The sequence below is a fragment of the Calidris pugnax genome, unplaced genomic scaffold, assembly GCF_001431845.1.
Source record: "Calidris pugnax isolate Ruff unplaced genomic scaffold, ASM143184v1 scaffold24, whole genome shotgun sequence".
NCBI classification, from domain to species: Eukaryota; Metazoa; Chordata; class Aves; order Charadriiformes; family Scolopacidae; genus Calidris; species Calidris pugnax.
Genome location: NW_015090922.1, coordinates 24985558 through 25011735, shown reverse-complemented (window position 1 = coordinate 25011735; position 26178 = coordinate 24985558). Strand labels below are relative to the sequence as shown.

Below are 26178 nucleotides of genomic sequence, written 5' to 3'. Positions count from 1 at the left end.
CAGTCATATGCTACTTCTCCCAGGAGGTAATCACCAACACATAGCTACTTTCTCCTTGGATCAAGTAACCACCGATAAGACTTTCTTTTTCCAAGCTGCCCAAACCATGCTGCATCCTGAACACTGATGGAGCTTTCCGACGTTTCCTCTGACTGCACCACTAAGCTGTGGCCTCCTCAGCCTCAAACACACACCGCAGCGGCTGCAGCACGTACTGAAATCACTTTGAAGGACAGCTCTGAATCTCTGCCTTGGTGAAGAGTCATTCAGGGCTCCTGTGCCCCTGCCTGCTCCTGCCAGAGCCCTCCGGGGGTCAGGATGCACAGCCCCAAAGTGCAAGCAACTTCAGAGTAGAGGAGCTGAAAGGAAAAGTTAAAACAGCAAACACACACAAGTATTTATTTAGTTTCATATTTAATTTATTTTTACACATTTATTCTGTTTTTAAATTTTCCCCTTGCTGGGGATGTGAAACTGATGAATTCATAGTGTATAAAACCAGTTAGGCTTTAATCTCATCCTGTTTTCTATTTAGTCTATTAATAAGTAAAGGACAGATTTTCCACCTTGGTATTACAGAATGTACACAACATTTCACATCCAATCCAAAAACATTTGCAGTCTTTCTTTCAAAAGCCAAAGCCAGATAAAGAACATTTTGGCCTTGCAAAGTCATAACCTTTCATTAAAAGCTGTTGGATCAGCCACTTAAACCCAAGTGTCTTCCTTGGCAGGGCATCCATTTAAACAACTGCTCACACAGGATATGATGTGAAAATGTTTAATCTGTGGAAAAGAAAAAAAAAAGGAAAAAAAAAGCAAAAAAAAAAGCACCAAATCCTAACTTTTGGTGAATGTCCGAGAGCTTTTTGTAATGTGTAGAAATGTCAAATGTGAAAGAGGAACCGAGTTGTTTGTTGTTAGAAATGTCTCCTCCTGCATCACGCTGGCCTGTGAGAGCAGTACATGCAGCAGGACCGTGGAAGTGCTGGGAAAGGATGAAAAACATTCCTTTCTTATGAAATACGCCGTTTTCTCAGGGGCTATTCCACTTCAGAGTCAGGCGGGAGTAGAAGCACAAAGCTGTGGGAAGGGAGCTGTGGAACCACGTTGCTCAGCCTGTGCGTTTTGATGACACAAACCCCCAAAATCCAGCGAGCAGGGGCTCTGCAGCGCGGCGCTGCAACGGGAGAGCCGTGCTCGCCCAGCAAAGAGCAAGCCCACTGGTGCAGGGACCGTGTCGATGCTCCGGTTGCTCTGGTGCTTTGGGCAGACTCTAAATTGAAGGGGAGAGTTCATTTGTTTTCAACCTCTCCTTGGCTTCTCTAGTCTGGGATATTGACCAAAAGGCACAGAAAAATGTAATGTGGACAATAAACTGCTTATTAAAAAAAAAACCCCAAACATTGCTGCATGAAGCCTCCAGGGCCTTGGAGGTTTCACACACCTATAGGACTGGACATTCAGCTCTGAAAAATGAGGCTGAGCAGAGTGAAACAAAATGGTCTTCTTTCCAGCTGGACGTATTTTACAGCTTGTCAGTCCACCACATTACGTGGAAGAGAGGAAAGACCAGTTGTGACGTGTACCCAAGCTGAGATTTTCTGATCATCCCTTTTTTCATCTTTCTACTGGTAAACTTGGGAATTTTGTTCAGCTAGCCTTTGAAAACCCAGTGCAGGCTGAGGCTGGTTATGAACCAAAACAAGGGCTGTTGTGGGTGACCGTGTTTCCTTTCTTGTGGGACTTGTCAGAAGAAGAGGCATGCTGCATTTTTACTGGAAGGGGAGATTAATCATCTAGGAGATGAAAACACAAGGGAAAAGAAATAGGGTTTATTGAGACGCTTCCAGTTGAATTTCCAACCTGCCTCTTGCCCAGCATCTGCCTGGCCTCATGGGAAGGCTCAGCACCCAAAGGTCTAAGGGGCTCTGGACCATGTGAAGCTGCAGGGGAACGTCCAGGTGCCAGAGACAGGCACCTCCCACACTGCCACAAAGGCAGCAGGATCCCACGCACCACCACGTTCTTCACAAAATTACAAAAAATGGTAATTTATAGTAAAGCTTTCCCAATTAAAGACCATAAAGCTCTGCAGTTAATCAAGCTGATTAAATGAATCAAACTTGTTAAGAACAGTTTTATCAAAACATTTACATTTCTGCTGAGCAGAGATTCATGTGACTTTGAACTGCAAAGTACACAGGTTGCCATGAGAGGACTGAAAAGAGGATTGGGAACATTAACCATGTGAAAAACCAAGCCTCCCCCTGCCTCTCCCAGCATTCATTTAAACAAAACATCTCCCTGGCCCATTAATTTCATCACACTGCCGGGTATATTTTTCTGGAAAGAGAGGTATCACCTACCCACAGTGGGAGGCTTTCCTCACACGTGGGTTCAAAGGTGGAGACTTCACCACCCACCTTACAAAACATCTCCAAGCCAAAGTGCTGCAAGACGTCCTGGGAGAGCAGCACCCCTCGCCCAACCCCGAGGCCTCCCATGGCCTCATCTCTCAGGTCTGAGAACACCTATAGAAGAAACACGTCTGTAAGAGTACACAACACAAACATTTCCATAGCTGTCTGGAAGATTAAAGTAACTCAGCAGGGGATTTCTTCCTTTTATATGTCTGCTCAGTTTCAGTCCCTGCAGAGCTAGGTCCAATAAAGGCCTTAGATGCCTAACTTCTAAATTAGACACTCAAACCTCCTCTTCAGCTGTCGCCCAACCATAGAGAGGTGTACTGCTCAGAGGCACTTAAATTGAAGTTTCTCCAGCATCCTACATGCTTCAGAAGAGAGCTGCACAGGCTGATGATGAGGTCCCACATGCCACAAGAGGACCCACTGACAATGTGTCCTCCCAGAGCCTCATTTGATGGGGCTGAGCTGGGAGCAGACAGAGCTGTAATGGCTGGCCACAGGCTGAACTGGTGTTGAGGGTTTTCTCTGAGCTTGTGGAGAGAGAGAGGCACCCTCTCACAGCACTCCACATCTATTTTAGGATAAATAACCTGTAGGGGTGGCTGTCTCTCTGCTCTCTGTAGAGCAAGTCATGATGGAAGGACTTACACTGAACACCTCACTTCTGGACAGCTCAAATACAGTCGTGTCCTCAAATATTCCCAGCAACATAAACACCAACTGGATAACAAACCATGGCCAAGAACTTCACAGCCTGTCTAACCACACGGCAGCAGGCATGCCGGCTTGCTGAAACGGCAGTCCTCACAGCTAGTTAGCCCACATACACTCAGAAGGCAGGTTAGTGTGTCCTCCAGATCCTTCTCAAATATTTAGCCCACTTCATTGATGGATGTTCTTTGCTGCTGCCACATGCACAGCTATCCCCAGCAGCTAGTTTGATCGTGGCACTGTGTGTCTGCCCAATGATGACCTACTCATTGAGGATTCAAACAGTGAGAGTGCACAAGCCCAGCTAAAAAGGCGGTGGGAATGTGCCTTCCCCTTTCTGTAGAAGAGCATGTTCCAGGAGAAGATCTGCAGATTCAGCATTTTACAATGAGTTCTGCTAAGGCAGAGTCAAACTTGGCATCAGCGCTCCATCTTCTGTGCCATATGCTTTATTCGTCTGAGAGTTGTTTTTCCTGCAGGGAAGGGTGGGTTGGCAGGTATGGAAAGAAATTCATTAAAATTACTTTGGTTGGTTCTTTGTGCTGGCCACCATTTCCATTTTTATTATTATTTCTCATACCCAGAACAATCCTGAAACAAAGACATCCTCTCCTGAAGCACAAAAATACTCATGAAAGGAGTGTTCTGAAAGGCCATGCTCCTTGGATGCGCCTGTAGAGGTTCCAAGTTGTGGCTGGAATATATCTAAAGAGAGTGGTAGAAAACAAGAGGCTGATAATAAAAGTAACATGTTATGAAAGCAAATATACTGACATGCCATGGAACAACCTGGGTATTGGTAAAGGCACCTTATCTGCTTATGCACAAGCCACTTGCCTAGTTTTGCAACAACAGGTTTCTCAGAGAGTGCTTGTACTGAGCTACCTATTCCATTTTGCACTGCTTGTCAGATAAATGGCAACCTTTCTAATGGAAAGACAGACATTTGATTATTTTAGGTTCAGGGATTCTGGCCAATTCCTTCCCAAAAGTGGCTGGGGTTGAATAGCCAAAGAAAATTTATGCACTTAAACTTAATGGGGCTTAAACACTGCAAGTAACAACATAGAAATGGACAGAAGCCTGAGGGGTAGCAGAAATCTCCAAGACAAGGACTTTTCTGCTCAGAGAAACTGCCAGCAGCTCCTGATAGTGGCCATTATGAACGTATTTGCATGTTCTGCTCTTTAAATGTATATATTATTTTCAGTTAAAAAGAAGTCCGCATTCATTCTCAGAGTCCTGTGATCTTTCTGCACCAAATGGTTTCCAGCTCTCTCCATAGGCTGTAGCTAGTTCTTATTCACCCATACAAAACAAAGCTTTGAAGGGTTCAGACCTCAAAAAGAGAAAAATTAACCCAGCAGCCACAGGCAAACAGGGTGGGACATTTGGCTTCCACAGCTTTGGAGAAACTTCCAGTTCACTGCCAGTTTAACACAATGGTACTGGGGAGCCACCCGGACAAAGCCCTTTGCCTCTTTCCTTTCCCTGATTGTGAGGTTAGGTCCAAAACCCACTTCTAATGCCTGCAGGGAAGAAATAGTCAAAAAGGTTTCTTAGGAAAAATGGAGTCTGCATAGCTGTCCCAGTAAACGCTCTTCAGGTAGTGCATGTTTCACAGGCCGGGCTTAGGTGTCATTTGCAGAATAGGTGGAAATTGTCTCCTTTCATGTCCTAATGCACTTTGAATATAAAGATGAAGCATTGCCTGCATATACAAAGTGCATGTATCATTCCAAAGCTTTTACCTGTCCAAACAATCAGGTCTTAAAACCTCTGCTCGAGTTTCAGCAGAATGCATTAGTGCCCAGCATAACCGAGGGCTGGGCTGAGGCAGCTCTGGCCCGCCCTTCTCCAGAAGAGCCTTCCTCACCATTTTAGTGACTCTTCCTTTCCATGGAACCAAACTGCCCCTGTCCGCCTGCCCAGTCCCCAGGGAGCACATAGTGACGCTGTGAATGGGAAGGAATTGTTTCCCAGGCTGGAGAATTACAAACCTGTAAAGCTTTTTTTTTAAGGATTTTTTTTTTAAGGATTGTTTTGGATTTAGTAATGAGGAAGAGAAGAGTGCACAAGTTTCAGTTTCTCATTATGATTTCAACCTCAAAAAAAACCGTCTCTGAGCCAGGGGAGCGGGAAGAAAAGCAGCATCTAACAGCTCCTGCCTGGGACATGAGCAATGCAAGGAAATATATTTGGAAAAATAATCTGTAGCAGCTCTGAAAAGGAGCTGCTGCATAGGGATATCTAACATAGGGATAAGAGTGAGTAGCAGACTACGTGTTGGTTTATAAAATCAGAGGGCCTGATTTTGACCTGCAGAGAGGTGAAGAGCATCAGACAATGGAGCAGAAGGATGATGGCTTCTCTCTGCAGCGTGCTGCTGGGACTGAGCCATCCTCTAAACAACGGCAGGCACTCGTGTGCCAAGGAGATGTTGGCATATTGGAAATAATTCAGTAATGAACAACAATCAACTAACTAAAGGGAAGATTAAATAACTAAATAGTACAGTTTGGGTAAATAAATGCCTCAGAGGGAGATAAAATCATTTGAAGGTGTCAACATCAAGGAGAGAGTGCTGTTTACACAGCTCTAGATGAAGCGTAACAAGAAAGGAAAATACCTCTTCCTGCAGAAAAGGAATATGCAGAGTGGCAGCAAGAGCTGCCAGTGCCCTGCCACTAACTCTTGCAGCCCTCTCAGCCCCCTGCCAGAGCCTCCACTGGCGCTGAGGCTGTCAGCTGAGCAGGGGGGAGTCCCCAGAACCGCTCAAACCCGCCATGATGAGACCTTCCTGCAAATCGACCTGCCACACGCACCACGTGTGCCATGGGCCAGGGCCAGCGTCCCCCTGTGCAGCCCTCTCCTGCGGGGAAAGAGAAGTCCCACGGGAGTTTCCCTTCCCGCTTTACCATCACTAAAATACCAGTTCTCCTCAGCATTTGGTTCAATAGTGAGCCACAAGGTAACTGCTCAGCCTGCAAAACAGCAAGTCCACCCCTGGCACCTGCAAAGGCCATACCGCAAAGGCAGGCCCAGGATTCGCCTGTAGCGATGGGCTAACCCAACGCGTGGCGGCAGGATTTCACGCCTACACCTACGTCTTCTCTGGTGGGGCCATCCACAGAGCCAAATTTTCTCATCTGCCCCTCTGAGCGCTGTCTGGAGCTAAAGTTGCTTAACACTTCCCATTAATGACTGCTTTCCGCTACGCACAGCTTTGCCAAAGCTCAGCTGCTCGAGCCCAAATACTCCATGCTGGATGTCTGCCTCAGGCAGACTCCTTTGGTAATTTCTAGCTAAAATAATTTGACTGTCTCCTAGAATAAGATTAGCAAGATATATGTTAGCTTGCTCTGTTCAAATTGAGAGATTAAGTGCCTTCGTCTTCAGCGGCTGGCACCGATACTCAGGCGGGGAAGGGGAATGAATGTGCCTTCACGAGGGTCCTAAGCTTTCCCACCTGTGGACAAGTTACAAGTTACACAACACTTCACTCTGCACGTGCCTGGTGGGGGCTTGTTTGAGTTTGGCGGATGATTTATTTGAAGACTCCATCTGTTTTGGTCTTGCAGAGCAGAGAAAGACATTGGCTGCCCCTGCCATCACCGAGGGCTGGAGTCTGCCGTGGTGTGAAGGCAGAGTGGGGATTCTCTTGTCATGCCCAGCTGTAACGAGGCAGGACGAGGACCCTTCCCCACACAGCCTCCGCTCACCTGCCGCAAACCGTGTGCCCTGGGCATTAAAAGAGGTAGAGCTGTCCTGAGAAAAAAAGATACATTTACATATGCATTTGATCCTGGCAGCTAAAAGCAACACTATCATGATGCCTGTGATAAATCTAGCATTTTCTAATCACCAGGTGTTTGACCTTACAGACTTCCCATACTTTCAGTCTACGTTGGGGTTGTGTCATTTCCTTGATTTGCAGACGGCAAACTGAAATAAAACTGCAGGAATCCCATCACACGGCATCACGCTGGCCACTGCATGACTCACCGGCAGGACTGGCTTTTATTCTCAGATGTTAATTCCATCGTGCTTGAAAAGCAGAATAACTGGGAGTACTAATAGTCCATCAGTCTCTGCTGAGGGAGCAGGCAGGAATGAGTCAGAGCCTGTGCCAACGGCTTCCCCAAATATTTGCTGACAACAGACAACTACCGCATGGCAGAAATCCTGGGTCTGCTGAATCCCAGGTTCTGCGGGAGGTATTATCCTTGATTCGGCCTGGATCTCCTGGTCCTTTCAGTCTGTCTTCTGCCTTGGTCCTGCTCTCATGTCCAGCTCAACGTCTGATGTCAGTCCCCCTCCCCAGGCAGGGGGTCCTCAGCCTTCACGCTGCACTAGGGCTTGCTCCCTCCCTCGGTCAGATTCTCACCCCAGTCAACATCAGTCTTCCCATGTGTTGGCCTAAGTATCATCAAAGGAGCATGTCCAAGAGTATCTCCAGGCTCCGCACTGTCCCTGAAATGTTGAAAAAACAATTTTAAAGAGCTGCTGCTCTGCACCTGCAGCAGGAGGCTGCAATGTGCTTGCCACACTCTCATCTGTGATTTAGCCGCCAGACTTGAACAAGTCTCCACTGAGCAAGTGCCTTCAGAGAATTCAGCTTCTAATTCTTAAGAAGTTTCTGTTGAGTGCCTGAGATCTGAGGCTTTTTTTTTCCTAAGGTTTCTTAGTTCAAATTTTTTTCCCCTATGAAGAACAACCAAAGGCACATTCCTGACATCTGCCAAATTTCAAGTCTCTCCTCCAAAGGCAGAAAGTGCTAGAGTTTCTCAACAGATCATTTTAAGAACATGTTTGAATATGAAGAAAAAAAATGTTTCTCTCTCGTCTCTTTCTTGTAAGCAAGAAAAACATTTTTTGCTGAAGCTTCCCAGATGCATTCAGCCTGAGACAGATACCCAGCATAGAAAAAAATAGCTAAACAGTAAACGGTTAAAGTTTGCAGGAGTTATGGGCAACTAAACATTTGGTCTTATAAGAAATGTTGGATAGCCTTCAAAACAGACAGAGGCACCAAGGTCATCAATTACATACAATTTAAACTGAGCTTCTGCTGAGCCAGGAGTGGAAATGAACACAAAATGCACAAATTTGATTGTAAATCCCTCAAATTTGGGCCTACCTTTGCATTTCATAGGAAGACCACCGTGAAGGCACCGTTCTTCTGAGGTGCCTGTGCCCTGTCACAAGCTGCCTAGACAGACACTGCTCAGGATCTAGACAAGCTTGGCAGGTTGGTCTCCCCAGGGACCTCCACTGGCTCCCTGCAAGCCCACTCTGGTGGGCTTGTATCTGCCCATCTCCCCAGTGCTCAAGGACCTCCGGGCAAGGCTGCTCATCCTGGGAGGACACCAGGCAGATGCAAGTGCCAGGTACATGTGTTGCACTCGCTTAGGAGCTAGACACAGTGTGGCACTGAGCTGGGCAGGGGAGCAAGGGCCTCGGCTTCTTGGATTTACTGTGTATTTGTGGATTATTTAGAGCCTGGAGTAATGGCCACCTTAGAAAACCCTCAGAGAAAGATGCTGCCAAATAGAGGGAAAGCTGTGGGTTGTTATTTTGGATCAGATCAGGGGAGTGGCATCACTTCGCAACGATGCTACAGCATCACCAACCATGCCTTGCCACACCCCATCTCCCGGTCTGTCACTCTGCTGAGCATTTCCACCCCCTGCCAGATCTGTCCATCATGCCATCACCCCAAAAATAGACCCTACACACACACGGTGCTTCTGCCTGCCTCACAACCCCTGCTACCCCTGTGGCAGCCCACACTGGGCCACTCTTGCTCAGGAAGCATTTGCCCGGCATGTGCAATCCTCTGCCACCTCATTTTCAAAGCGCAGGCAAAGCCTCTTCCTCATTTCCTTGTGCAGACATGAACAGGAGGCAGATAGGTGGTCTGCGGGCAGACGGGCTCAGCCTGTCCTTCCTTGCTTCCTCTCACCTCCCACCTTTTTCCAAAGATGGTCCCAGCACACTTGCACCTGGAGCCATGACACCTGCCAAATGGCCCCTCTCTCTGCTCCAGAAGCAGCTTCACCTGTGACCAGCCAGCAGGGACATTTCACGGTGCTGCTCCTCAAACCCCTCTTTCATAGCCACCTCATGATGCCTCCTCCTTGCAAACAGGAACCCACTGATTTATTAATTTTTGCTGACAGCCACAGAAAAGAGTAGAGCAGGGAGTGCAGAGGGGAAGAGAGAAGTTTGTTTTCATTTCTGGGGTTGTGATTTTGCCTGGGTGATCCAGAAAAGCTGCCCCTACCCAGGGAAGACGGTGCGGCCACTGCAGGGGCAGCAAGGGGCAATGCAGCACAAGGTGCTGTGGCACAGTTCTGTGCAGGGAACCCACGCACAGACCTTCACACAAATAATTAAACTCCAAGCCTCCTCACTGTTCTGTGTTCTCCAGGCTCTCCCCACGTGTCTTCTGTAATTCCATTTTCAGCTCCCTTGCTTCTTTCCACTCCCATTTTACAGATATTTTCCTGCCTTTGAGGGGAGCACCCCAGTGCTGAGACGATGAGTTTATAAGGCAGAGGGCTGCAGCAAATGCCTCACAAAGCCCAGCCAGCGGCCCCCGGCCCCCTTCCTCCCCTCCCCAAAGTTCACACGGTTTAGTATGCAAGCTTCCTGCCGCCTGCCCAGCCAGCTCACTATTCACAGGCAAACTCCGCTCCTCCGCTTGGCTCCCGGAGAAGAATAAGTATAAAAAGCCCTGAAAGTCTTGCTGCTGAGCCAGCAGGAAACTCAAACTGCTCTGAGCATGGGAACCAAGAGAACCGCTGTGGCCAGCACAACAGGTATTGTTTGGGAGGAAATCCCGGCAGCCGACGCAACTGCCTACGCGCGCGCACACACACACACACACATATATAATATATATGTGTATGTTTATGCTTAGTGAGAGTTTGGAAAAGGGGAAGGTTGGGAAAGCGTAAGAGGGTGGAAAAATAGATTAGCAGCTATATTCAAGAAAGAATAAGAGAGCTGCTCAGCCAAGCTAAACAGCTGTTTCACTAGCCCAATAACTGACCTGTTTGCCACACATTCAAACCATGTGGAACCTCAGGGTAAAGCAATGTCCTCTAGGCTTGGTCTCTTGACAGGTCTTTCTACATGCCTGTTTTTGTTTGCATCAAGAGTGAGCTTATGAGGCAAATCTCCCATTTGTCCCCACTTGCCATGTTTCGATTTACATCAGGGAGCGATTTTTTAAACTGGATTCCTTTTGCGTGAAAGGAAACCAGGAGATGGACTCCAGGAGCGTATCTCCTGTGCTCCAACCACAAATGAGTGTCCCATCCCTGAGAACCAGAACAGAAGCAGTCCAATAAAAATCCACTGACATACCAAGTCCTCAGCACCAAACAGCCATCTCTATGGATCTGCTCCAGCTACACCACACCAGCTGCTAACATCAGCACAGTCTATCTGCAAATATGGTAAATTTGAGTGCAAAAAAAGAGAAGGAATTGAATTACATAACTTTTTCTTTCACCAAAACAGCTCACAAATTCCACATTCACAAGGAGTCATAACATTTGAGTTTGACAGGATTATGGTGATCTAGAAGTATTTGAATGATATTTATCTTACAGTCTTTCTTGACCGAGATGCTATAAAGAAATAAACCTGAGAGTGACAGGTCATCCCACCCAACTCAGCATCCCTTGCAGCCATTTCAAGGAGCAGCAGCTGTGAAAAGCCCAGATAAGAGAACGTGTGACCCTACATGTCATGACCACAAGGAAATGGCTGGAAGAGTAACACACGTGCCTTGGAAAGCAAGAAAGCAAGCAGAATGAAAGTGCCAAACTTCAAGTCTACATGAAGAAACACAGGTGACAGATCATCCTTATGGGATTGATCTTTGTTCCCCAAATACTCCAGACTGAACAGCATTATGAGCACTACCAGGCAAGCGCCCAACATTATGCATGGCCACATTTCTGAACTGCTTTAAAGCTTTCTGCTTCAGGATTTTACTCACTACGCAGAGAGGGGTCAGCTACGAAAGTCAGATCTGTACTGAACTCTAGTATCTTCAAACAGTTCCTTTTTGGGGAAAAGAGGGGAGTTGATCTGGGGTTATGTCCTGGCCCCTCTGTAGTTGTAGGACCAGATGGAAGAGCATCCGTGCAACTGAGGTCATTCCTTTCACTTAGTTAGACAATTTTGGGATGGGAAACCTCAATGCACTGGCTTGGTTTGGACAAACACCAAAAAGCAGTTTGGGAACCTGGCCGAAACAAGCTGATTCTCCAGAGTCTGTAACACCAGTGGAAAATGCGGGTAAGAATTTACCTCTGCTATTAGCAGCTTTCCCATCATAGGTTTTTCCTGTGCCATGTGGGAGCTCCGGGGTACTCAGGACTTCTGCAGTGCTCCTACCTCTGACAGTCCCCTGCAGGGTCAGGAGCCTGCTGAGGGAGGGATGATCTGAACTCTCACCTCCCAGGTTCCTAAAAGAAAAGCCCTCTGAAAATGAATGTATCCTAACACTGTGCTAACTGCCTTAAGGGCCCGGCACGTGGGCGCTGAGCAGCAGAGAAGGTCTGGTGAGATGTCAAGAGCCAAGCAACAGGAAAGGCAACTGGTTTATGCACAGATAACCTGGGATGTTCAGAGCAGCCACATGGAGCCAAGAATGGAAAATGTGACCGGTCCTTGGTGGCAGAAGGGACCAAGTCACATGCAGGAGATTTTAGCTGGGAGTGTGAAGCTCAGAGCTTCCCACCAGCACTCCTCCCTGCTATGGCTGCCTGGAAGAAAATAAATCAGGGCCCAAGGGAGCAGCAGTTGTTGGCCCCCGTGGATGTACCCATTTCCAGCCTGCAGGATGCTCACTCCTTTTCTTGCCTGTCCCCACTCCAAGAGTGCTCTGTGGAAAAGGGAATTAAATTGTAGCACCACATTCCTGCGTGGCAGATGGGCCACATTGTGGACTGCTCCTGGCCCAGGTAGCGTTTCATGTGCACTGTACCCCAGGCACAGCCACGTGGCTTCCCCTTGCCCTTGCATTTGTGTAAGAGCAGTGCTGGTCACAGAGAGCCAACGAGCAGTCCGGAGCCTCCCAGGGCTCCGCTGGATGAGCAGAGAACAGGCCATGCCATCACAAATACAATGGCCCCTGTGTCATCCAAGTCATCAGGCACAGGGACCGAGGGAGCAGGACCTCTGCTGGGGCTGGAAAGGAGACCCACATCCCTGGGGCTCAGGAGTGAGGGGAAAGGGGTAAAGCCCCCTCAGCAGCGGGCTGCAGGGGCTCTCACACACAGCCCTGGCACTGCGCCGCCCTGTTCACCAGGAAAACTGGCCACTGCTGCGTGGAGCCCCATTCAGCCTCCCAGGCCCACTCAGAGAGCTGCTGGTGGTGGCACTGCCAGCGCGGCAGACGCCCAGTAACAGGCACCGTGAGCTTTGCACAGCCGGTCCCTCACACCCACTGCCCACCGGGTGGGATATCCGTCAGCCACTTCAGGGAGAAAGGCCTGGTGTGTTTGCCGGTGTTTGTTACAGGACCCCAAAGGGGAGAACAAAACTGTGAAGCAAGACAATACTTCTAATTTGAAGGGGAACATTTCTTCCTCCATTAATTATTTCCCATGCTATTCCTGGCAGTGACCTTCACCAGGAAGGAAAAAAAAAATCAGATCTGTTTTTATATCTTTTATCCGACTTCCTATGCTAAAGCCTCTGGCTAGAATGAGTCACATTTATATCAGCCATCGCATTATGTTATGCTGTATCAGTGCTGCTACCTGTCTTGTCTTCCTCACCATTAGGGTTCGTTAGCATTAAACCAGGCAATTTGCAGCTACATTTAAAGATTACCTGCCTCAGTGGCGATGCCCGTAATACCCTTGTTTCATCTTTGGAAATAATACCGTGAGGATTACGTTTGAGACTGCTGGCAATCCGCCCCGCATCGAAGGGAAATTATCCTGGTTCTGTGCAGAAAAGTGCTTGCCTGTTGCAGAGAAGGCATCTCTTCTCCAACCACTTATGATGAAATCCCTTATGTGCACCTCTGGCCTTTTCTGTACCCCCTTGCCCCTTTAGAGATTTCTAGCGTTATTCCTGCTCCCTCTGTGCAGCAGAGCTGCACGCTGAAATCACAGCTTCCGAGAGGCAGAGAGTGCTACCTCTCTGGGTGGGGGGATGACCCTCATGGTTCCTCATCAGACATCAGCCCAACTTCTACCGCCCAACAATGTAAAGGGCTGAGAAGGAACTCCACCAGGGAAGTCTCAGAGATTCGCACCCCTCTGAGAGGACTTTCCACAGAAGGCAGTGGGCTGGTCCTTGGTCTCTCATTTCATTCACGCTTGCTTTCTTCCTCTGCTTTATGAACACAGTGCTTGCAAAGCTCATCTTTCGCATGAAAGCAGCACTTGCTTCCAGATAGTTCTTTTCCTTTTTTAAGTGTGCGTTCAGATTGTGGCAGTGGCCTAAGCCTCCTGCCAGAACTGAAGCTGTACCGTGCCAGGAGCTGTGTGAGCTCCCAGGAAGAGCCCTAGCCCTCAGCTGCTTCCAGCCCAAAAGTGAAGCTGTCAAAAGGTTAAAAGAAAAATGGTATATTAGAGTTTATAACATAATAACGTACCTGAAAAAAAAGTTTGATCTTCATCCTACAGAATCTAAAGGAATCCTAATTAAAATGTAGGCATCCCACAGATAAGTAACATTTTTGTCTCCCACACAAACCACTGTTGTTATGTGTCCTCCATTGCCAAGACCCCTGACCTGCTGTATGAGGATGGAACAAACACTGGCTGCTGGCCGTGCAGAGGACCTGTTCCTCCTCTGAGCCATGACTCATGGCACGCCAGCTGGGCCAGTGCAGAAAATACAAACCTCTTTTATTAAGCCAAACAGCACCATGTACCTCGGTGTGAAGGCAACTAACTTAAGGCAAATTGCAACAAACGTGACAAACAGCAGGAGGTAAGGAAGACTTCAGGGTACTTCATAAAAGTATGTGTGTGACTGGAAGGGGCAAAGCATTTTCAACAGCCATTGGTCTTTCTAGTGCAGGTCCACTTGCTTTTCCATGACATGAGAACTAATCACTGGGCTTGAGGTTGTATTGCAGGATTTCAGTTTAAAAAAAGCCCAAGAGGGCCATTTTCAATATATACATTCAGATCTCTAAATAAATAAATAAACAAATAAGATACATGAAAATAAATATGATTTTTCTTTAAATTTACTGCTGTTTTTGTTGCACCACTGGAAATAGGCACAGAATACTTTCAGTGGCTTATTCTCATCCTGAAACAATAGGTATGCATTAACATCCATTGCAAAACCATCTCTTGACTTTTACGAGTTTTGTTGATAGAGGAAAGGAGGGACACAGGCCCTCCCAAGCAAGCTCTTATTCACAGGTACAAACCTTTTTTCAGTGATGAATGAATCCTTTCAGAAATGCTAATATCAGCACTTATACAAGGTGGCCAATGTAAACAGTAACTGCTGGTTCATTATTCTTTTAGGAACCTTTGCCAATGTAGATCTTCAGAGTTAGTGTTGAAATAGGCAGCGTTTTGTTGGAAGAGAATGAAAATGCATTTTTGAACCAAAATCTACTGATGGGAATAGATGACATAACAACCCCAAAAAAGGGCTTCCCTGTGAACCCAACCAGAGTGAGAGGAGAGACAGTAAGAAGATGGGGATTTTAATATTTGGATCCTATCTGCTTGCTTGCATTCCCCTAGGAGGTTTAGTACTACCTCTGAAGGCAGCAGCCAAAAATATGCTCTGATGTATCTTTCATCTAAAGCTATCTATATTGATAATTTTTGTTTGTGTGGTTGAAGCACTGAAACAGAGATAGGGCTTTTGTTCCCCTTTCTACCACAGGCTCTCAGTGTGCCCTTGGAGAAGCAACGGGAGCTCGTGTGCCTCACCTGGGCCTCTCTCAGCCAAGCAGAGGAGAGATCACTTTCCCACACAGCTGGCATGGAAGAAAGCTCTACTCATCATGAAACGGACACATCCCACCCTAGTGAGTCCTCCTGAAACCTATGAAAACAAATTGACACTGATCAGATTCAAAGCGCCCTAAAATTAATCATATGATCAATTAGGAAACAAATTCTTCAGTTCAGAAATTACCAGCAACAATCTTCTCTTCTGGGCTTACTGCTCCCACAGATGAGCCAAATAAAAGACCATTTGAAAGGCTGTGATTCGTGCCAGTGCAAAGCTGCTGGTTTGCTTTGATTGCAGGGGAATGTGACTTAAATTAGGCTGGCTGACTGTCCTAACGAGGACTACAGCTTCTCACATGATCCTTAGTATAGCCCAACTGCGGATGGTGACCTCTCTGGCTAAAGCCACAGGACATTCAACTCTGCCCTAGGACATTTGCCCTAATAAAGAGAAAACAGACTGGATAGGAATGGAGTTGCCAGAAGAAACTGTTGAGGGCAGCAATAGGATTCCAGAAAAAAAGCACTTCCTCAGATCACAGGGGATGATCATCTCTCATTACTTGGACTCTTCTCCCCCAGGTAACTGAGCACTGCTGGATTAAGCTGTGGGAGATGGGGGGATGGAGGAGCAAGAAGCAATCTTTTTTGGTAAGGGAACATGTACAGTAAATAACAGCTGCAAAGGCTCCCTTGTGTATTGAAGACATTATAATTCAGGGGTTTTCTTCCCAAAACCAGGCTTTAGTGGGAAGCAAGTTTCACCCTTTCTAAAGGAGTACTCTACAATAAGCTTGTTAAGCTTGGAAAGTGCTTTGGGAGCCCCTGGGATGAAAGGCGCTCTAGGAATGAAAGCTGATATTTATGATTATTGCTTGAAAGGAACAGAGAGAAACACTAATGTAAAATATGAATGGTGTTAAAAAATGTATTGTTGACTTGGTGCTAAAGAAGATAGTCCCAGCTCTCAAACTTGGATGACAAGGATTTAGGAGGTGCAAGAAGTATAAGAGACTCCTGGAAATAATGACAAAAGCCAATCTGATATGCAGGGCAAATAGGTGTCTTGTGGGTTTTTGTTTTCCTTCTCCTGAAGTGCAGGCCGTGTGATCTCTCTCACCCCAGCTCTGCCAGCCAAAACAGCAAAACAGGCACCCATTAACCACAGTAAGTACTATGTACTCCTCTTAAAGGAAGAACCTACAGATCCCTTAGGACAGGAGGGGAGAAAAATATCCTTGGTACGTGGTCAAATGTTATGGATTAGCCTGAGTAGATTCATATCTTGTCTCATTCAAAGGACTAAGAAGCAGAAGCACTCCAGGCTAATGTAAATTAAAGTTCTCTATTTTAGAAAGCTATGGGAGAAAAGAATCGGGCTGTTAGGTGCTGCTCCTCCAAGTGCCTACCTGCATACTCTCAGCTTGCATAGATCTCTGTTGATTTTACACTGGGCATCTGGCCCTCTAATGTGGCACTCTACAGCTCCTAGAGAGGACGTTTTTCTATCCAGATCTGGTATTGAGATGTCTTCACCTTGGTCTCCCAGTCTTGCACTTTTCCCTGAGAAGAGCTAAAAAAAACCCTTCAAGAGAAAGAATTCTGCTTCTTCACTTCTTCAGAAACAAGCTCAAAAGTGACTTCTGCGTAAGAAACCTTCACAGCAAAAACCCACATGGTGTCAAGATAACAGAGAAAAACACTGCATGCACCAGAGGCAGAATGCTAATACTATACACATTTAAATAAGATATAATGTGCAATTATTTTTTTAACGAGCAAGCTTGATTAACCACTGCAATGAATTAAGAAAAAGGGCTGCGTTCTCCAATTCTCAGGCTCCAAATGAAGATAGGATACCTTTCAGAGGCATGCTTCAACCAGGTTAGCAGGCTAGAAGAATTGGAATGGTTCTAGGGACAGGGGGTTCACCAATTAACACCCCACCCAGGCTAGTAGCCCTCTGTGTTAATTGGGGCAAGCCTTGCAACCTCCCTGCAGGCCAGTTGCCCTCTTTCCAATGTGGCTACGCTGGGCACCAGCCAGGAGAATGCTGTGACCATGCTCTCTGGGTCACTGAAGACCGAGCCTCCGACTCTGGAGAAGTACCATTTCACTGAAACAAGGCTTCCAGGACTGGTCTGTAGGAGTGGCCCTTCCCCGGCATGCAGCTGCTGCACTGGCTCGTTGTGAGGGGCCAAGGTCCCCTGGCAGCCTGTGCTGCTGGTGGTACCCCAGCTGGGGCTGGGCTGTGGGGCACGCTCCTGTGAGCTCCTCTCCATCGGCACCGCTCATTCTTCCTGGCACGGTCTAATACTGATGGATCTGTATTAGAAATAACAGAAAGTCCTTGGCCCTTTTTTTTTTTTCCCCTTTCTTTCTTTTTTCCTTCCCTTCAGCTATTTAGGCCAACTCTGGCTAATCACGCTTTGTAACTCATACTCAGTCACTGCCATGGCAACCATTTCAACATGCAGTTCATAGACTACCTCTGAGATGTACAGCCCCTTTGAGAAACACGTATACCTTGATGCTTCAGGAGAGGCATTAAGAGAGAAGAACTGTCATCTGCTGCACTGACACATTTTTCTGCAGTCTTACCTCTGGCAGCATGAATCTCTTCCTTTAGCTCTGAATAGCTCATCACTTGTTCTGTCCCCTTTCCCTCCCCCAAAAATAGGTTCTTTAAAAATTGACACAGATTTATGAAGATGAAAAAGAAAAAGCTGTAGGAAGGGAAATGCTTTTGGAAATTCCACTCTCTGGCATCTAAATTCACCCCTGTAAGAATGCTGCAAAGCCTGTCCTGTTACTGCTTCAAAGGAAATCCTGTTTTGTTCTGCTGTGTCACCACGGAAAAGGAGAACGTCTGGGGGGCTTGCTTTCTGGTTTTCTCAAACCCCAAGAAGGAGATGGCAGCTGGGGAGCAGGGTGGGTGCTGCTCCTTCCTCCTTTGCAAAATGGCTCCTGTTCAGATGTGCAACTGCCCCGCAACATGCAAACCAGGTCTGCCTTTGTCCACGTGTAGAGAGCAAGATTCAAACAGCGCTGCAAAAAGATCTGTCTGCAACACGTAGGTGTGTTTTTCCAACAGTCGCCCCTGAGGATCTTCCTTAAGATCTGCTGTAACTAGGTCTGATTTGACTGGTGGTGATGCCTGCCCCTGACACCCAGCCGGCACAGGAAGGTGCTGCAGTGAGGTGCTACACAGGTGTCTGCCATACTGGCTACGAACGCATCATTTATTCTGCTCACACTTAACACACTCTTCTCCCAGGCGCAGTCAGAGGGGAGGCTGCCTGCCAGCACCACAGCATAAAAAATCCTTTTTTGCTTCTTTAGGTAATCGCAGCCACACTCTGTGGAAGAACCTGATTCCACGTCCTGAATGTTCTCTTTTATGCGTATATGTGTGTGGGTTTCAAATATGTATATAGCACATGTAGTGTCGTGCTGATCCTTATCAGGTGGAATTACACTATCTGTTCCTTTCTTGCTGTTTTTTTCTGTGTTTTTATCACTGTCCACTGTCAGCTGGCCAGTAGCCACAAACAAGACCTGCCCCCACCACTACTATCTACTTGCCATCAGTAAGAAAAATGCTTCTAGTACTGACCAAGGGAGAGGAGAAATCCAGATGCACCCACAAACAAGCAAATGTTGGCACACCTAAAATAACCTGAGTGGAACATTTGATTTCAGTTTGAATGTACCATGCAGTCCTTAACACTAGCCATAGAAAAGATGATGGTGTCTGCATAGTCTGCTGCATTTTACCTCCTGCTTTCTCTGACAGAGAAATCCAACCTCTCAGGAGGCTCATTAGCAAGCACCCCACCTCAGGAGGCAGCAGCCCCCATTTCTCATTCACCACTTGGGCAGCACAGCATCTTCTCTCCAAGGCACAGAGCTGAGGAAAGCTGGCCGTTTACAGGCAGTACAGAAACCTACATGGTGCAGTCTCCTCATTTCCTTTGGAATCCAGTGTTAGGTGCTGGCCTGCTTTCCAGTGGGATGTGAAAGAGGTTAGGAAGAAAGTTAAAGGATGTTTCTTATATCTACTTCAGAAATATTCAGGTCCTGGCACAGGAGAGAAATCAGGACTGTTCCAATGGGGCAATTCCTGTTGCCAAGCATGTCAGGAGAGACTACAGAAAAAAGCAAACATTGCAAAAACATTTTGCAATGCAAAACTCAATTAAAAATTGCAAATTCTTTGAGTTAAAGCAGAGAAATTGCTTGAATGGGTTTTGAGCCCTTTTCCTTCTTCCTAATAATGAGCATTTTCTGTTTTGCAAGTATGCTCCTGGAATGAGAAGTCTCATAGTTTAGGGATATGTTCACACTGGGAACATTCACGTGACCTTTCAGATCACATTCCTCCTATTTATAAGAGTATTAGTCATCCACTTAGAGAGCAGAACTAATACCATGTTTGTTACATGACTAAATGTGCGCTATGAATAACCAGCGGTGGGTACTTAAAACCACAGTTATATCCAGGAGCACACAGAGAATCCATAGCTAGCACACATTTAGACAAAGCACAAATAATACTGCTGCACGTAAAATACATTTGAAAGACAGTCTGAAGGCAGTTCACTCACAGGAAGGAAGGGTTAAATTCATCAGATAGATAGACTCTTTTCCAGAGACAGTTCACCTAGTTATTTAGACATATAGCATAGCTGGCAAGAGTGCATGACAGCTGAAGACTTAAATTTGAAAAAAGTCCAGGCAGAACTGTAAGACGAAGAGGATAGAGCACAACTCTGCTGGAACTTGGCCATTACACCACACAGAAAATGTCGGGAGCGTTGTACTACAAGTTTGCAAGTTTGTCACTGGCAAAACACGAGGTTTAGGAGCTCTGAGTAATGCCTAGCTTGTTAACTAACATGTTGCTCAACTTAGCTTCAGGGAAAGCACAATACAAGCCATGTGCATTATTAGCCCCAACACGTTTGTGAGTCCCAGCCAACGTGAGTAAACTTTCCATGCCTCAGATCGTACCAGTGCCTCCAGCAAACTGCCACAAGCAGTACCAGTTCCCGGGTCGGGAGAAATGGTACTTGCCAGGTGCTGAGGGCTTCCCTGCTCTGCATGCAGTAATTGCAGCGCTTTGAGAAGCATTTAGCAGGACAAAGATAGATATAGTCAGACCATTCTGGTGAAAACATGTGAGTGCATGTATCTGGCAGGAGAAAATCTGGAGAAGAGAGGAAGAGTGAAGGACAAAAAGGTGGGAGGAACAGGAAGAAAGGAAGTATAGACAGGAGTGTGAGAAGTGAAAAGACACAGCAGGCTACGTGCCCCTCCATAAAGGAAACAGAAGCAGTCCGGGCTGTGTGAGCTCCACATTTCTGACAGCAGGAAAAATGGAAGTGGGAACAGCAGTGCAAAGAATTGTGAGGGTTTTGAAGAATGACGTGCAAATTACAGGCTGAAGCACAGAGAATCACAGGACTTTGACTCTGAGTTCCCAGCTGCCCCTCGGTTTAGCATTACAGACCAATTAAGTGCTTCACAGGATGGCACTGGGGGGACACTGGGATGCCTGGCTGCAGTAGACTTTTGGCCAAACCCTCTTAGGTTAAGGATGGACATTATCAGCAGGAGGTGCCTGGCTGTAGTCACATGGCAGTATCAGGGAGCTGCTCCCTGCCAGCAAACCTCCCTCATGTCACCGTGACCACAGGGAGACAAGCTCCACGTCACGCCAGAGGCAGCAGCTGAAGTGTTTGGTGAGAAGGTGGCAGCTAAAGGTGCAAATATCACTTCCTCATTGCAGCTTCCATGAATGGCCCTGCCCGTGCAATACAGAGGATGTTTTGAATGGTAGAGCCCAGGCAGTGAATCATTTTATAATCACTGCTGGTGTGTCCCAGCCTCAGTGTATCATCAAGCCTTCCTTTGGGTCAAGTAATCATTTGAGTCTGAGTCATGGCTGCGCAGGTTTCTCCTGGTGCAGGCTGGCATGGTCGGTGAGCAGAGCTAATCGAACGTGCTCTCGCCATTTCACCCATGACTGGGGAGGGTCTGAGAAGCTGGTGCTTGCGGCTTCGCTGCACGGAGCCTGGCAGCACACAGGGTCCCCATGGAGCACCTGCTTGCTCTGTCTGTTGGGCCCCACACAGAAGTCAGGCAGCAAATTGTTAACCATGTACGTTATCACTGTTTCCTTAAAAACTCCTCATGGGTCAAAGGGTTAGCGTTCTCCTGGGCTTGAACAATGTCAGCAGTGAGCCAGGGCCTCCAAATCTCAGAATAATGGAGGCTGGAAGGGACCTTAGGAGGTCAACTGCACTGAGACCCCAAAAAGCCAGGTCTGAACGCCCCTCTCCTTGTCCTCAGAGTCTGAGCCCCCAACATAGAGGAAACAGAAATCCCATGCAAGCTAAGGAGCACTTGTGCTGGTGGGGGGCAGCTGAGATCAAACAGGTAAGGAGAGAGCGTGAAGGGAAAATCCAGCAAGGGCCACAGCAGAGACAGAGTAAACTGAGGGAAAGACCAGCAGAAGCAGCCGGGGACAGAGAGAGACAGCTCATTTCACTGAATTTCACTGAATTTCACTGAATTTCTAGAGTTGGAAGGGACCATAGAGATCATCTAGTCCAACTCCCCTGCTGAAGCAGGATTGCCTAGAGCTAGAGCATGTTACTCAGGACTGCATCCAGGCGGGTTTTGAAAATCTCCAAAGAAGGGGACTCCACAACCTCCCTGGGCAGCCTGTTCCAGGGTTCCGTCACCCTCACCGTGAAGAAGTTTCTCCTCATATTTGAGTGGAACCTCTTATGTTCCAACTTGTGCCCGTTGCCCCTCGTCCTCTCGGTGGGAACCACTGAAAAGAGTCTGGCTCCCTCCTCCTTCAACCCTCCCTTGAGATACTTGTAGGCGTTGATAAGGTCTCCCCTCAGCCTTCTCTTCTCCAGACTAAAGAGTCCCAGCTCTCTCAGTCTCTCCTCATAAGGGAGATGCTCCAATCCCTGAATCATCTTTGTAGCCCTACGCTGGACTCTTTCTAGTAGTTCCCTGTCCCTCTTGAACTGGGGAGCCCAGAACTGGACACAGTACTCCAGCTGTGGCCTCACCAGTGCAGAGTAGAGGGGGAGAATGACTTCCCTTGACCTGCTGGCTACACTCTTCCCTATACAACCCAAGATACCATTGGCCTTCCTGGCCGCAAGAGCACACTGTTTACTCATTGCCATTTTACTGTCCACCAGGACCCCTAGATCTTTCTCTTCAGTAGTTGCCTCTAGCGGGTCCACCCCTAACCTGTATTTGCTTCCTCTGCAGCCAAGATGGGGGCAGGAAGGGTGGTGTGTGGGCATTTCTCCTTTCGCCCAGTTTGCTGCACGTGCACCAAAGCTCCTGCTGCACAAAGGAGCCACCTCCTGACACCATGGAGGTAAAGTAAGAGCCAAGGTTGCCACATTTGGCTCCACCCTGCCTGCAAAGTCCTTTCTTCCCAGGCCTTAAGAGGGCTGGACGGAAGGGGGCAACCCTCATTTCTCTCCAGGCCAGATGGAGGAAGGACTCACCAGGTCTCACCCCCACCCTGTCGCTAATATCAAGTAATAATAGTATTTAGCACTTCCATAATTACCTTTGCACTCTGGTATCACAGACACAGCTGAATTGGAACTCATTAAGATCATTATAATGAGCTTCAGTGGGTCCTTTCAGTCAGAGGCATTATTTAGCCAGCCCTCGTTTTCGTGGTTACATCTGAATAAGCATTCTGCATTGAGGTGAGGTTCACCGATGAGACACTTCGGCATAAAGGCAGTCTCCTACTTGCAAAGGCAGAATAAGTGTCATTATGCATCATGTTTCACCAGACTTCAAAATGCCAAGGAAGGTAAGTCAGGTTACAGCTGACTCCACCTTCAACTTGTAAAGAGCTGCAAAACTCTTCCCATAGACTGGAACTTGGGGAAGGTCTGCCATGACCTCCTGCACGTGGCAGCTGTTTCTCAGCAGCTGCCATTCTGGAGGCCTTCAACAGTCAATACAAACAGCCACCATAAGTCCTTACTGCAGGTATCAATTCAGCAAGAATTCTTATTAAGGCAAAGGGGGCAGAAGGCCAGCAGCTCTGGGAGCACTTACACTGGGACACAGGAGAACTGTGCTGACCTAGAGAAGGTGCTGGCAAAGACCTGGGCTGCTGGCCTGAGCTCAGGCGGAGGGGCACGTGGACATAGAGCTGTGCTGGACTGGGTACTGCTGGGGCCAGTGATCAGAACCGTGTTCAGAGCCACCTGCAGAACAGAGACCTGCTGGTCCTGGCTCTATTTTTAGCCTTGCTGATGACTTCTTTGTGTGGCCTTTCAATAAGAAGAAATTAAGTGCCCCTTTAATTGTCGTTACTTCTGTTCCCTGTTCATAAATGCAAATAAAGGCACTTAATTTCTCCCATTTTTGTTTGTACTTTATGTTTGGGCTGTGAATCTCTGGGGAAAACATCGAGGGCTTCTAGGTGTACCGGTCTTATTAATAATAAAAATACTGAGCTGGGTTTGTCATTGAAGTAGGAGGAAATGTGGGCACATGGAACAAACACTTGTATTGTAATTTCTTCTGTTTAAAAAAAGAACAAAAAAGATAATAGAGCATAATACTTTGACCAAGAGCAAAGGTAAAATCACAGAAGCTGACTCAGTGTAACAGAAAGAACTTAATTGAGTTGGCAACATTTCAGCCTGCCTTTTCGGGAACTTGAACATGGGAATATGTTAAGAGTAGCATACCGTATCCAAAGCACTGCCTGAATGAAAAAAAAAATAAAAGAGTTACTGTTGGGCAACAGCATTATTTTCAGCAGCAAGGAAGTTCTCCTAGCAAACCATGAGCACAAACTTGTGTTTATTTCTTGGTGTTCAGTTACTGTCAACATTACAAATAAATCCAATCAAGGCAGAGAACTTAACCCTGCGGGTTGCGCTGCAGGCCCCAAATACAGCTAAAATGCTCTTCTGATGTGTTTGTGACCTCGCTGTTTAATCCATCCTCCAGAAACAGGTAAAACACAGGACTTGGACAAGATCCAAACAAGCTTCAGCACAGTTTAGAAACACAGTTAAGACACAAAGCTGCTTCTCTACTTCAAGACAAACTGGCTGTTACAAAAAACACTGAGGAGCGATGACATTTCCGGAGCCCTGGCTGTATCGACAGTGGAAAGGAGTTTCCCATGCTGTTTCCTTAATTAGCACAAATATGCTGACAACCTTCTCCATGCTGAAATCAAGCCATAGGCCACTAAAAAGTTGATCTATCCACGCATCCAAATCTACCACGTGCTGAGCCAACATGTTTCAATGCCGTAATCAGTACCCAGATTATAACATGGCTTTGTCATGCATCCAGTTGCTGAAACAGACTTTGATGTCCCAACACGAAACCTATTTGTCCTGCAGTCAGCAAATAGGGAAACTGCCAATATATACATTTGATGTTTTGCAAGTGCTGAGATTGTGTGCTGGCATTTATTGGATCATTTTGACCACTACATGAATTCATAAATATGACCCAATTGAATTAGAGAAATAACATGATCTGAAGGCCAGATTCTAAGCTTGTTTAATCTGAAATAAACAGGGAATAACTCCTTTGGCATCCAGCAATTTACTCTGGTTTCACCACATATCTCTATGCAGTTCGATCTGAGTTCAGTCCTTGTCAACAGGACATGTTATAATAAGATCATGCGGCAGTCGAACAGAAAAGACAGCATGCCAATACAGTAAATATTGGAGTACCAGCCCTAGGGAAAAGTTTAGTGACCTTATGACAGGTAGGGTTTAAATGTGTGAACCCGAGCCTTGTTCCTCAGACAGTTTTTGCTTTGTCGGTAATGCAGCTGGCAGGACTAACTCTAAAAGCAATTTATGCCAGGCCAGCTCATAGCTAATTCTGAGTGAAAGCTATGACAGCTAAGCTGTTTCTTCCTGGCTAAGGCAGCCAATTTTCTGTAGGTTGCTGCCTGCTGTGTGGACAGCACACTGCAACCTGCTGGTGTGACTGGCCCTGACCCCTGCTCCCATGTTTCAGTTGTCCCTACAGCAGCACACCCCACGGTATGCCACGCCATGGGCTGGTGCTCTTGGTAGGCGTCTTCCAGGAATTCACCTCCGTCGTTACTGGTCTGTGGCGTCATTGCCCTCATTTTCCCAGAATCACTTGGCCACCGGACAACATGGCAGGTAGCCCTGCCAGCAGAGCTGCTGCTTGGAAAATCTGCCCTGTGGATGTAAGCTGAGCATCTCACCGGTTACCCGCTCTTAGCTGGATACAAGGTCACCGTTGTGAGAAGAACAAGAATGTGTCTTTGATGACATTGACATAAATTACCCACATTTTCTTGCCAAGAAAAAAAAAGAATGCCAGAAAGTGATGCCCCATGACGAACAAATTAGATCCCATTTTGTGTCCCTTCACCTGTAGAAAAAAGTTTGAATGTCACTGAATTCCACGCCTGCGACTGTCACCCGGCCCAAAATGAACGAAACCAGGTTGACGGCTACATTCGTAACTCTCCCGTTGAACTGTTTTCTTTCCTGGATTTTATTCTGGTCCATTTATTTATTCATTTCAATAATTGTCCTTCAGTACCACAGAGCAGCTTTAAGACACAAATACACTGTCATCAGAGACCTCAAATTCTCCTTAGGCGCTGCCAGTCAAAGCACATCCTCCAAATCTATGGCGACTGCACGGGGCTCCTCCTGAGCTGGAAAGGCCAGAGGGGAAACTAAGCCAAGAGGTGGCCCTGGGGGGTCCTAAGAAATTGCAACTGGCCTTGGCCTCCGTTCGAGGCTGAACCCTCGTAGGGGCAACTGGTGACTTCAGTAATTACATGGGGAAAGGAGACAGCTGTCCCTGCTTGCTTGCAGAAGGACAAGGAAAGACAAAGGTGCTTCCTCCTGCTCAGACTGCACCCTGAACCCTCACTGCCGTTAAACAGCAGGGAGAAGGGGAGGGATGGAGTGAAAGTAAGTCTGACCTTCCTGGAAGAATGGACTTATTGATGCTGCGCCGGGCTGAAACCTGAGAGCACTGAAACTCTG

General features: G+C 47.1%; 1 long non-coding RNA gene across 3 annotated transcripts in view; it reads right to left on the bottom strand.

Moving 5' to 3' along the window:
* Positions 1-410: 410 nt before the first annotated feature.
* LOC106893145 overlaps positions 411-26178 on the bottom strand; it is a 38720-nt gene continuing 12952 nt past the window's right edge. Inside the window, exons 3-4 of one of the 3 annotated variants that reach the window (XR_001413002.1) lie at positions 2427-7613; positions 411-1799 (exon numbers count right to left, since the gene is read on the bottom strand). This is a non-coding gene — a long non-coding RNA (uncharacterized LOC106893145). Of the gene's footprint in view, positions 7614-26178 lie in introns of all 3 variants that reach the window. The other 2 variants (XR_001413001.1, XR_001413003.1) reach the window with 2 other exon arrangements.